This window comes from Leptodactylus fuscus, chromosome 2 (assembly GCF_031893055.1).
Source record: "Leptodactylus fuscus isolate aLepFus1 chromosome 2, aLepFus1.hap2, whole genome shotgun sequence".
In the NCBI taxonomy this organism is placed as follows: Eukaryota; Metazoa; Chordata; class Amphibia; order Anura; family Leptodactylidae; genus Leptodactylus; species Leptodactylus fuscus.
The window spans coordinates 248562411-248576791 of NC_134266.1; positions in this window are offsets into that span (position 1 = coordinate 248562411).

Below are 14381 nucleotides of genomic sequence, written 5' to 3' on the forward strand. Positions count from 1 at the left end.
GCAGAAAGAGAGGCCAGACGTGAAAAGAGTGTCTGTAATAATTGTAATAATACAATAGTTAGTGGCCGAACTTTTGTGGCACTGGGGAAGGTGAATAAAAATAACAAACAATTATACTCGCACCTCCTTGGTGTCCGCTGGTCACTAACGTCCACTTCAGGGATCTTCCAGCCTCCATCTGATGTCATGTTCCCTTGGGGTTACCACTAAGCCCTGAAGAGGATGGCAGGGACTGCTGGAAGCTGCAAAGATGCCCACGAGAGATGAGACAAGGTGAGCATAAGTGTTTGCTATTTTTACGTACCTTGAGGCTCTCCTTATCACGCTCTAGGTTTTAAGGAGATCTCAGAGCATGTTAGTGCTTTGTGGGTGACGAACCCCAAAAGTCTTACATGAAGCCTGAAATTGACCAAACCTTGAGTTTTCATGCTGGTTCCTGGGACCTGTATTTATTTGCCTCCACTCCTGTTTTCACATGTATTTGTTACCTGTATAATGCATGCTGTCTGAACAGATTGTTGTAATGGTAAAGTAGCTGCTACAGTACAGTTATACATAACCACATGTGAACATGGGAGAGGAGGGAGGAGGGGGATCAACCCTGGTGTTGGATGCTGGACTGATCAACAGCTAGAAACCTTAGGTCAAACCTAAATAAAACCATCTTTAAACCCTTGCTGATATACGCCGTAATAGTATGGCAGATGTTGGATGTATAAACATGGCGGCTGTTCAAGAGTTGAGTGGTCACCATGGCTGCTGGAATTCTGCAGTTTCACATAGCAGAAACCCGGTGCTAATGCCCGCGATCAGGGCCTGCACTGATCGCAGGTATTAATCGCTCTGGCATCTGGAAAAAAATTTAAGAAAAAGTGATAAAAGCATTAGACATTCCCCAAAATTGTATAAGTAAAAAGTACACCTGACCCCGCAAAGAAAGACACCCTATGCATCCCCTTGCATGGAAGTATAAGAAAGTTACAGGTGTCACAATATGGCGACTTTTAGAAAAATACATTTTTTATCACAGTTTTGGATTTTTGTTAAGCGGTTAAAATATAAATAAAATCATATAAATTAGGTATCCCTGGAATCACACCACAACATTGAATACAGATGACATGTCAATTTGGCTGCATAGTGAGCGCCGTAAAAACAAAGCCCATAAGAGAGTCACACAAATGCATTTTTTCTTCAAATCCACCCCATTCTGAGTTTTTTTCCACCTTCCCAGTACATTGTTCAGAATAATAAATGGTAGCATCATGAAGAAAAATTTGTCTCACAAACATTAAAACATCATATGGCTCTGGGAATGGAAAAATGTAAACGTTATGAGGTTTGGAAGGCGGGGGGAGTCAAAAACAAAAATGTAAAAATTCCTCTGACGGGAAGGGATTAAACAGTCCCTGTATAAACCTTTTAAGATACCAAAACTGCGTAATTCCTAATACATGATCAATATTGATGAAGGAGAGACTTAATTGTCAAGAAATCAAAGCACAATAATGGCAGCCCCCACTTTGCGTATGTCATAGACATTGTTTGCTATTGTGGAGGAAGTCAGAAAAACCACAGTGAGCATCTGTTATAAAGTATATAATACACACCTACCCATTATTTCCATATTGTTACACAACACAATAGACGGATGGGAATTTGTGGCAGTGACTAAACTAATGTCCTTGATGTCTTTGTGTAAACTTAAAAATAGCCAACTGTATAAAAGTCATATATTTTAGTAAGCAGTAAGACTGTTCCCAACTCTCCTGATAGATAAATTGCCCTTCAATATCTAGACTGTAAACTTTCAAGATACTTAAAGGGGTTGTCGCATCACAAGGATCTTATCTATACTGCTTGTTAATGTGGATGTAAGACTTTTCCTAAATACACTGCTTCAGCAAAGCTGCTTTGTTTGTCCACTATCTTACTTTATTCAATTCATTGTTGACACAGCCCTTGACTTATCTGCTCAAAAGTCAAGTGATGTATCTGCTGCTCTCAGGGGGGAGGGAGGAGGGGCTAAGTGCAAGGAGCGAGCCTATGTTTCTAGCTATTCCTGTGTCTGCACCACGTGACCTAGCTTCCTGCTATCAGATAGAGGAGAGGAGCTGCTTTCATTTCTGAACTCGTCTTCTGCTCTCCCAGTCATCAGGTTAGCTAATTCAATTGTGTTCATTATGGCAGAGACAGGCCGTCTCTGTATGTAACACAGAATGGAGTTGATCCTGCCTGTACTTCATAGTCCAATATTATGCATATAGTGTTGTTTAAGGACCTTTGATGACATCACAGGCCCTTCAGCCGCCCCATAGGATCACGCTATGTGGTGGGCAGAGCTACACGCTAATTTGGGGGGGGAGCTAAATGGCAGGTTGCATGTGAAACCCCGCCCACCAAATGATGCAAGAAACCAGGACGAAAGAAGATTTTACAGCAGTGAAGACTGGTGAGTATGCGACGTGGGAATACCCCTTTAATGGTGGAGAATAAGAGTACAGATATCTACCATATCATGTAGAATGTATGCAGATCCATATCGGCAGATATCTGTTTGTAAAGGAATTGCTAGTTGTGCAAATCCCTAGTACTGCTGCTGCTGGAACAATGGAAAAAGGAAAAGACAGAGACAGTGAGCCCTAAACTCGACCCAGCCCCTGTCCCTGCCTACTTGCCTGAGCTGTCCTAGGCGATAGAAGACAACTGGGCAGCAAAACCCTTCCTATAAATAATTTTTACTGACAGGTATTTACTCAGAGAAGGGTCTATCACAGAAGGAGTAAAAATAAAACAGAACTTTTAATTTTAGATACTATAATACACAGTCAAACAAACTATCGTCCACTCAATATAAAAATAGAATTTGGGGCGGTGATATCAGATACAGTGTGATCCAGAGAGATGCAATGTCTCAATCCGGACCATATAACACCCGCTTTCCCATATAAATCTGGATAGAAATACACAATTCTTCAGTAAGGCAAAATACCCAAGTAATATAATTGGGTTAGCCTAAAAACATGAATGGGTGGTTCATGAAGGTACTGCAAACACATGAATCCACCTTATAGGGACACTGTAACTAGACCTAGGCATAAAAATATAAAGTCCCAACAGAAAATCCCTATCAGATGTATTACTACAATAGGGAAGTACATCCACAGTGTTCCTGGTAATATATAGTGTAAACCTCAACACGTTTCGCTATATTGATGTTTCATGCTTATCAGGAGGATATGAACACACATATACCCAAAGAAAAAGAAAACCTTGTGGTTAAAACCACAGTTCCCATGTCCCTGATGGTGTGATGCGGTTCTCGAATCTATGCAATCTCTCTGGATCACACTGTATTTGATGTCACCGCCCCAATTCTTTTGTCATATTGAGTGGACTACTGTCTTTTTTATTGTGTTTTATAGTGTCTAAAGTTAAAAGTTATGTGTTATTTTTACTCCTTCTGTGATATACCCTTCCTAGAAGTAAGTGTCACTTAGAACAAGACTGGACAAAACAACACAGAAGAGGAGTCAGCAAGGCAAGGGTCAAAGCCAGAGAGACAAAGCAGTACAAAGTCGTAATCCAAAAGTGTAGTTGCAATGGAAGCCAAAGGTCAGAGGTCAGTAATACAATAGAAAGAGAAGCAAGAAGCTAGCGAGGGCAAAGTCATAGGACAGAGTCAAAATAGCCAGCAAACCTGTGTTGGCTAATAACCTGTATATAGGAAAGTCCAGGACCTGCCCCAGACTTGATTGGTAGACAGGCTGTCAATCCCACAGGCAAAGCTAAGATTAACTATTTGATGGACAGAGGGAAACAAGGTGCAGGAGATGGATGTGGTGGAAACTCAATTACAGAGGAAGGGCAATAGAACAGTGTTCAAATAGAGTAACAAAAAACTCTAAGCAAGGAATCAAACTGAACCCACCTCCTGCATCACAACGTGTGAGCGGATGGTGACACAGAAACATTACAATTAGCTTTTGCACCCGTTGTTCTGATCCTATGACGGTTTAGAAGAAAGGAGTATAAACCTAGCCCGAGGAGAGTCAACCAGGGGTATAACTATAGGGGGCGCAGTGGTAGCAGATACTACTGGAGCCTTAAAGGTCCCTCTGCCACATAAAATATACCACTACTCTAAAAGACACAGCATAGGTAAGAGCTCTATTACAGCCCAGGAGCTTCAAGTTACACCTCTGTAGTCAACCAATATATTAAATATTCCTTGAAATAATAACATAATTGGATACAACCCAAAGACAAAAGTGGTGGACCAAAGATGGCAAGACACGTTAAAAAATGTCTGACAACCTTAGCAGAATGGGCTGACTATGGCACTGTGTTTTGTTGTGTTCCAAGGTGTACTAGGGAAGAAAGATTAAATTGTTAAATTTCAGCACCTCCTCCTCTTCTTCACAAAGAAGATAGACTACTGCCAGAGATATCTCGAGGCTGCTTAAGACACAAGACAAGCATGCATGTATATGGTGGAGTCTGCAGTAATATTTGTTGGCCGAATGAGTGCTGAACTTGGTGTACTATTATTTCATATAGACTAGAAGAAAATGAATTTTTCACAGCGAAAGTTTTCATACTATTAATATTTAGCAACATGGCCATACCTCGTCCCCATTTTATAGGATTGCACATTCCAGCTATGCTACATTTGGTCACTAACACTGAACTCACCTGTTACAAATAAAATCCAATGACCACCAAGTATTCACAACGTCTATAAATAGCGGCATATCTTATGAGAAGATCTAAGTACAGGGCGATTTAACTTCTTTATGTTTTCATCCAGGAGGTAAAACTTCTTGCACGTGCGGGCACCATTCTGCTTTACGACGTCCATATTGGCAAAGATTGGTTTGTTTGCTCACAATAGAACGGACTTGGTAGATTTGTAACTAGCAATTTCCAGTTACTTCATAATATTAGGGGAAAAAAATACCAACATCACAAATAATTAAACCAACTTGGTATTTTTCCATGGGCACTTAACCATTACATGCGTGTTCGCATGTGCTTACTGGGTTGTAATGTTCACTTTGATACATCCAATGACTTGTTCGGGATTTCTGTAGTTTTATTCATCAGACTTTGATCATACACTCTAATTTTTAATGGTGGTATCCGAGTCTATGGGTGTTATTTTGCCTTGTTCTCGCTCTCCACTGAATCCAAGGGTTGGTAGTTTTTAGTTTTTGTTAAAAACATCACCCTGTATTGCAGAGTTGCTGTATTCTGCTAGTTAGGACCTTATACATACTTCAGGCTGAACGCATTTACGGAACATATAGGACTGGAGGATAAAGCGTCTTTTTGGTATGTTAAATCCCTGTTTTTGAAAGATGATAGTTTTTTTAGCCTAGAAGGTGAAAGTTTTTTTCTAAATGGATCAGAAGAGGTTGAAAAAGTAGAAAAGAAGTGATCCACCTTGCTGATCCTCAGACGCCTAGCTGGTTTCCACTTCCTACTACCATCTCAACACACAGGAAACACCGCTCATCCACTGTTTGGGGCAGGTCACCGGGTGGAAAATCCTTTTAAAACTAGTGTTTCGATGAATTTGTAAAGCATGTAGACATAGACATGTGTGAACTCAAACAGTGACTTTTAGGGGACGTTCTACGTCTCCTGATTGCTCTGGAATGGTGGGGTCTAGAGAAAAATATTCCAACTGAGCTGGAGTCAGTGGAAAGGAACCTATTCAAGGGAGAGACAAAGTAAACGTGGAGAAAGATCCTCTTTAAAGGGGTTGGATCATGACTACTACTCCCCCCCATCCACCCCATGATATTACCATCCATACTTCTTCCGGCGAGACAGCTCCCCCTTCCGTACTGACTCTGAAAGGTGCATGCTCTTCTCGAAGCGCTATTCACCTCTACTGCGCATCCACTCATGTGCAGCAGAGGTGGATTATTGCTGGTGGAGAAGAGCGCACACAGACAGAATCAGTACAGGAGGAGGGGCCATCTCACAGGAAGAAGCATGGAGGGTAAGTATATAATATGGGTCGGGCGTTGGTCTGATTCAGTAGAGGAGGAATGAATATCTAGTGAGACAGGGAGGGGGTGTATGAGAGAGTGAGGAAAGAGGGAGGGGAAGAGGAAGGAGGAAGGGAGAGAGGAAGGAGGGGGGAGTAAGGTGAGAGGGGTTAGTGAGGAAGTTACATTACAGGAAGCGGAACTATGTAAACAAATGCAGGAGGTACTAGGAGCTCCCAGAGACGCCCAGAAATGACTCAAAACACAAAACAAGGCTAAAGGTATTTGGGTACATTTATTAACCCATTAATAGCACTAAGAGACATTTAAAAAAACAAAACAAAAAAACATTTTTTGTCTGGAAAACCCCTTTAAGTAGCACTGTGTTTACATGGAGACACATGGAAACATGCAAGGGTAAATTCATGTGGCAAAACTGTTATGGCATAAACCACCTCCAAAATTTCACCTCCAATTTATTTCCTAATATCAGAGATCAGAGTCACACATACAGATATCTCCACTCACTGTATACCATGTCAATGGGAGTCTTATTTTTACACGTGTATTTTGACAAAATACACGCACATTTACTCCGTGTGAACGGGCTCTATCTTGGCTAGCGATATTCACTCTTTAGATGTGCGGGAATGTTAAAGCCAAAGGACAATCTTATTACATTTTAGATTTAATATACAATAAAAAAAAAAGATGCAATAAAAGTACAAATACATACAAGGGCAATAACATGACAGACCTGGTTTGTTTAAGTCTGACTGGGAGCTTCAGCATAAGAAAACGGATCGATCCCACATTAGACGCGGCTCCAAAGAATCTGACAAGTGAAATCATGAACCTCATCAGATTTATGGATCCCCGACCTCCAGGCTACTTACTGCAACCTCACACCTATGACGTCACTTTTTTTCTTTGATCACAATATAGACTTTTTAATCCAGCCGTAATGTCTGCGCTGGTCAGCACCTTTGCACTAATTGAATTATCACCTGGAGACTGGATCTTACTCATTAGCCTGCACATTATAACTACTGCACAAATTACACAGGTACAATATACAAAGGCCCCATCTCCGAACTACATGCAGGAAAGGAAATAAAAACCTGTATACCTATAACAATAAAAAATTCCTACATAGACACACAACTATGACACAATAATATACATATTACATTACACCCAGTTTTTTGATCTAGAGGAAAAAAAGGAAGCATTCTGCCCAATCTTCAGGTGGATTTCCCCAAATCTCCCATTGAAGTGAATGGGAGAAGGAAATTTTTCTGTTGATGACCAAAAGATTCCTGTTTCGGATTTTACTTTGTGGGTCCCACTCATATTGGTAGGAGACCTGTACTGTCACCCCTGATGTCCTGTGTAACTTTTTCCTTACATATTAATATTGTATTTCGTTACATTGTCAGTTGCTTCACTACTTATACAAATAAGAATCTCGCTCAACTGCATTTTCCTTAATCACAGCAAGAAGATAAATTTGTGCCGCTGTTTTTATTCTTCTCGACAAGTGGCTGCAATCTGTTATTGTCAATGACTCCCAGAGTCAGGCGACTAATTTAATTTTAATTTGCAGGAAAGTATCAGTGAAAGTAAATTGGTTTTACATTTCACTAATTGTGGTATAAGCTGCACACGATCTACTCCAGAGACAGAGACGTAAGTTACAGCTCCTGGGCCGCAGTGAGACATCTGTAATAAGGCTCCTATGTGCCATTTACAGTAGTGGTTATGCAGAATAGGGATGTTTTGGGCCCCCTCCGATTCCAGGGCCTGGTAACAACTGCTACTTCTGCATCCCCTATAGGTACACCCCTGTCTAGACACATCTGACATCATTTACTGTAGACTGGAATAAAAGCAAAAATTTAAGGGGTTATCCAGCTTCCAAAAATTATCAAAATCCTCACTGTTCCCTTGAGTAGTCTTTGCTTGGCTTTATTTTACTTGCTGCTCCTTGTATCCCTGTTATTTCCATGCAGTGAATCTGTAGACAAACTACATTTCCCATGATTCATCTTCCTGCTCTCACTCTCTGTGTACCCCTCCCTTCTCCAACTCTCCCCTACAATGAAATCTCAGGTAATAAATCACTCCCACATCTGAGGTCACATGATGCTGTGATGTTTTGTTTAGAAGGTCACTACCCCTAAGGGCAGCAAACACAGAGTGAGAGCAGGCAGATGCATCATGGGAAATGTAGTTTGCCCACAGATTCACTGCAAATAATTGTGATACAAAGAACAACAAGTAATATAAATGTGGTCATGACATGGCTGTATTTAAAGAGGTATTCCAGGACTTAAAGTTTTCAAAAAAGAAAAAAAAAATTGGAAATTTTAAACCTGTTTGTAATGTACTTTATTTTTAATGGACACTCGGATCTGTTTTTTTTTTTTTTTTTTTTTTTTTTGATGATTTGGGTCATGTGGTTAGATCTTCTCCCTTACACTGATGTGTTAAGTCTTCCAGCATGTGATCTAAGCCTGTTCATTTCCTTCCTCAATGTTCAGTTTGTCATTGATGTGTAGGCTAAGTATTAGACTTGGTAAGGTCCTTCTGACAGCAGAAGACACGTGACAGGAGATTTAGGATAGGCCATCAATATTAGAAGGTGAATAATCCCTTAAAGGGGCTCTATCATTAGAATTTGGCCATTTGAGATATTCATATGCCTGAATAGCCTTTAAAGGTATCCTCTCTTTCCAACACATTTTTTTTCTGAGTAACACGTCAGAATAGCCTTAAGAAAGGCTATACCTTCTCCTACTTCCTACCTCTGTCATTTCCAAAACTGTTACTGTTTAGGAAATTGCAGCATGTCAATTATATCTACAGAAATGCTGGCGGTTTCCCTATAGATATAATGGAAGCAGAAAATCTGCAGAGGAAACCAATGCAGATTTCTGTGAAAGGCGCTGCGGGAAGACCGTGATGTATTACGGGGCCTCAGCCTAAGTGTCCATTTTATGGGCAAAAGACCCAGACCCAAATTCCTGCAATTTGTCTGACCCAAGCTTGGATTACAATCTGATTCTATGAGGTTTCATAAAACCATTTGCGTCTGAACACTATGAACACTAATATGTGACCATATTCTTACCTGGCATTTATGGCATTTCTACATTGTGTCGGTCACATACCATATTGTTTGTTTTCTTGCAATGTGATTCATGCTGTTACTATGGATCTAGATCTCACCTGAATAATTCTCCTCTTGTTTTTTTGTACTTTTTTTCTGAGTGATTGCTCAACCAAGAGACTTTCATAAGCGGGTAATTGTAGAGTAGAGCGAGGACTAACCATACATACGCATCCTACAATTGCCTCCTGACTGATGCACGACTGCTTGAGAAGCTCAAAATTCTTAGAAAACCATTTGTATATTGATAGCATGGCTGGCACTGATATTTACTGACTGCAACAGGATGAGCGATGACAATGGATATTAGTATTGGGAAGGCACAAACTTTTTTTTTTTGGTTATTCCAGTTCATACACAAGCTTTAGCCTGACTCAAAATGACATATATTCTGTAAGTAAGTAACTTGTTTAGATTCCTCTTAGACGTATTCTACATTTGTTTTACTCTCATACTGTAAAATCATAGGGAGCAGTATGCCTGTACTGTGACATCACTGTGTGCATTATCCTGTACTGTGACATCACTGTGTTCATTATCTTTGTACTGTGACATCAGTCTACATTATCTTTGTACTGTGACATCACTGTGTATTATCCCTATACTGTGACATCACTGTGTGCATTATTCCTGTACTGTGACATCACTGTGTGTATTATCCCCGTACTGTGACATCACTGTGTGTATTATCCCTATACTGTGACATCACTGTGTGCATTATCTTTGTACTGTGACATCACTGTGTATTATCCCTGTACTGTGACATCACTGTGTGTATTATCTCTGTACTGTGACATCACTGTGTGTATTATTCTTGTACTGTGACATCACTGTGTGTATTATCCCTGTACTGTGACATCACTGTGTGTATTATCCTGTACTGTGACATCACTGTGTGTATTATCCCTGTACTGTGACATCACTGTGTGTATTATCCCTGTACTGTGACATCACTGTGTGTATTATCCCTGTACTGTGACATCACTGTGTGTATTATCCCTGTACTGTGACATCACTGTGTGTATTATCCCTGTACTGTGACATCACTGTGTGTATTATCCTGTACTGTGACATCACTGTGTGTATTATCCCTGTACTGTGACATCACTGTCTACATTATCTTTGTACTGTGACATCACTGTGTGTATTATCCCCGTACTGTGACATCACTGTGTGTATTATCCCTGTACTGTGACATCACTGTGTGTATTATCTCTGTACTGTGACATCACTGTGTGCATTATTCCTGTACTGTGACATCACTGTGTGTATTATCCCTGTACTGTGACATCACTGTGTGCATTATCTTTGTACTGTGACATCACTGTGTGTATTATCCCTGTACTGTGACATCACTGTGTGTATTATCCCTGTACTGTGACATCACTGTGTGTATTATCCCTGTACTGTGACATCACTGTCTACATTATCTTTGTACTGTGACATCAATGTGTGTATTATCCCCGTACTGTGACATCACTGTGTGTATTATCCCTATACTGTGACATCACCGTGTGTATTATCCCTGTACTGTAACATCACTGTGTATATTATCTCTGTACTGTGACATCACTGTGTGTATTATCCCTGTACTGTGACATCACTGTGTATATTATCTCTGTACTGTGACATCACTGTGTGCATTATCTTTGTACTGTGACATCACGGTCTGCATTATCTTTGTACTGTGACATCATAGTGAGGATTTTCCCTGCACTGTAACATCTCTGTGTGCATTAAGCATTTATAAAGATACTAGCTATACCCGCGACTTCGTCCACGAACCCCCCTTCCATGCGCGAACCATGTGCAGCGCGGCCCGTTGGCCCCCCCACGGCCCTTTTCTTGTGACCACCACGGTCCCCTCCCACACCCTCGTGTGGCGGGACCCCACAGCCCTGCTGCTCTGGCCCCGGCTACCCCCCTAGCACCCACCCACGCCCCCTGCTCTCCCCTTATCTCGCACCCGCGCCCCCTCCCCCCATCAGAGCCTACAGTCACCTTCCACATCTCCCCCCCTGCCCCCACCACCACCCACCCGTGACCCCAGTCACCCGAACACCTCCCCCTTTAACCAAAAACCCCTCCAGGCCCCCTCGCTAACTCCCAGCAGCTCCCCTAAACCACCAACCCCACCCCCCCTCTTTCTCCTACCCAGAGCCTCTTCCCCCCCACCCAGCCCCCTACACACCAATTCTTGTAAACCCCCACCACCACCACCACTAAGGAAACTGGCGATCACGGAACCTCCAGCACTCACCTTGCATATGCTGGGGATGTCTGTGTGTAGTGACCGTGACATGATAGTGAGTGCTGTCTGTGCTGTCTGTTCCCGGCCACACAGTACGCGGGTACGGGCGGCTGTGGGCTTGAGGCCTGGTCGTGCTGCTGTATGTAATGCCAGCATTAGGCGATATGTGGCTGGCCGGCATGTGAGCAGCATTGGGAACATGCAGGCAGCCGCCATGTTCAGGCAAGTGTCCTCGCACGCTGGCCACGCCCACATTTTGGCGCTAATCTATGGGGCCGCTGTGCTGTCTCCCTATCCCGCCCCCGCACCGCCATGCACCAATCGGAGATGTGTGTCACTACCTGTGCTGACCTCAGGGCCGACAGTGGAGTCAGAGCCAACTTTTGAGGGTCGCGGTGGCGATTTGGGGTGAATGAGACATGTTTAAAGTAGCCTATGTATCCTTCGTGGCCAATATGTAGATGTGTGTGAAATTTCAAAGCAATCCATTCAGCCGTTTGGGTGTGATTGAGGAACAAACATCATTATAATATTAGTAGGATTTCCATCCTCGAATATTGGTAATTGTGATAGGTACCAGAATACCCTCTTGGAAAAAGGTGACAGGCAGAGTGCTGGAGTCCTAGAATATCTCCCCCAGATTCCTGACATATGTGTGGTCCAGGTTGGATCGTGAATAAGCTGCAGATCCTGAGAGGAGAGGAAGTGGCTGGGTCTGTCCTGATACTGAGAGCCTTGTGTTATAGTACGGTGTATTTTTATTGATTCATATGGCTGGTTGTAAGCCACATATACACTTAGTATTTTCTCTTTAGTTAACACTCATACGAGCAGGTTTTTGATTGACGTTACAGTCCTATGAAAAAGTTTGGGCACCCCTATTAATCTTAATCATTTTTTGTTCTAAATATTTTGGTGTTTGCAACAGCCATTTCAGTTTGATATATCTAATAACTGATGGACACCGTAATATTTCAGGATTGAAATGAGGTTTATTGTACTAACAGAAAATGTGCAATATGCATTAAACCAAAATTTGACCGGTGCAAAAGTATGGGCACCCTTATCATTTTATTGATTTGAATTCCCCTAACTACTTTTTACTGACTTACTGAAGCACAAAATTGGTTTTGTAACCTCAGTGAGCTTTGAACTTCATAGCCAGATGTATCCAATCATAAGAAAAGGTATTTAAGGTGGCCAATTGCAAGTTGATCTCCTATTTGAATCTCCTCTGAAGAGTGGCATCATGGGCTACTCAAAACAACTCTCAAATGATCTGAAAACAAAGATTGTTCAACATAGTTGTTCAGGGGAAGGATACAAAAAGTTGTCTCAGAGATTTAACCTGTCAGTTTCCACTGTGAGGAACATAGTAAGGAAATGAAAGACCACAGGGACAGTTCTTGTTAAGCCCAGAAGTGGCAGGCCAAGAAAAATATCAGAAAGGCAGAGAAGAAGAATGGTGAGAACAGTCAAGGACAATCCACAGACCACCTCCAAAGAGCTGCAGCATCATCTTGCTGCAGATGGTGTCACTGTGCATCGGTCAACTATACAGCGCACTTTGCACAAATAGAAGCTGTATGGGAGAGTGATGAGAAAGAAGCCGTTTCTGCACGTACGCCACAAATAGAGTTGCCTGAGGTATGAAAAAGCACATTTGGACAAGGCAGCTTCATTTTGGAAACAAAAATTGAGTTGTTTGGTTATAAAAAAAGGCGTTATGCATGGCGTCCAAAAAGAAACAGCATTCCAAGAAAAACACTTGCTACCCACTGTAAAATTTGGTGGAGGTTCCATCATGCTTTGGGGCTGTGTGGCCAATGCCGGCATCGGGAATCTTGTTAAAGTTGAGAGTCGCATGGATTCCACTCAGTATCAGCAGATTCTTGAGAATAATGTTCAAGAATCAGTGATGAAGTTGAAGTTACGCCGGGGATGGATATTTCAGCAAGACAATGATCCAAAACACCGCTCCAAATCCTCAGGCATTCATGCAGAGGAACAATTACAATGTTCTGGAATGGCCATCCCAGTCCCCAGACCTGAATATCATTGAACATCTGTGGGATGATTTGAAGCGGGCTGTCCATGCTCGGCGACCATCTAACTTAACTGAACTTGAATTGTTTGTCCAAAATACCTTTATCCAGGATCCAGGAACTGATTAAAAGCTACAGGAAGCGACTAGAGGCTGTTATCTTTGCAAAAGGAGGATCTACTAAATATTAATGTCACTTTTCTGTTGAGGTGCCCATACTTTTGCACCGGTCAAATTTTGGTTTAATGCATATTGCACATTTTCTGTTAGTACAATAAACCTCATTTCAATCCTGAAATATTACTGTGTCCATCAGTTATTAGATATATCAAACTGAAATGGCTGTTATAAACACCAAAATATTTAGAACTAAAAATGATTAAGATTAATAGGGATGCCCAAACTTTTTCATAGGACTGTATTTGCCTGAAGTTGAGGCTGTATTTGATTTTGCTCATTTTTGTGCCTGACATAAAAGTTTATTTATTTTTTTGCTGTTTCTCTTAAATAAACCTCTTTGCTGCAAGATATGTGTCCCTGTGCCTAACTGGTTGGGTCAGCACCACTGCTTCTACCATGCTACTATAAGGGAATTGCTAGAGGAACAATTCCCAAGTAGCTGCTGGAAAATCCTGAAGGGAGAGGCACAACCAGACAGTGAGCCCTAAGCTAAACCCATGGCTGCCCCTATCTGCTTGCCTCATTGCCCTAGGCAGCAGAGGACAGGTGGTCGACAAAGCCCTTCTTGTATAGGTGACTACATAGATTGCAGATAAAACGAACAACACAAAAGGGAGGTCAGTTAGCCAAGGGTCCGGTAACAGTCGAACAATGCAGTACAGAATTAAAATCCAAGAGAATAGTCAAAGGGTAAGCCATAGGTCAGTAATACAGTAGTAGCAGGGACAAGGTCTT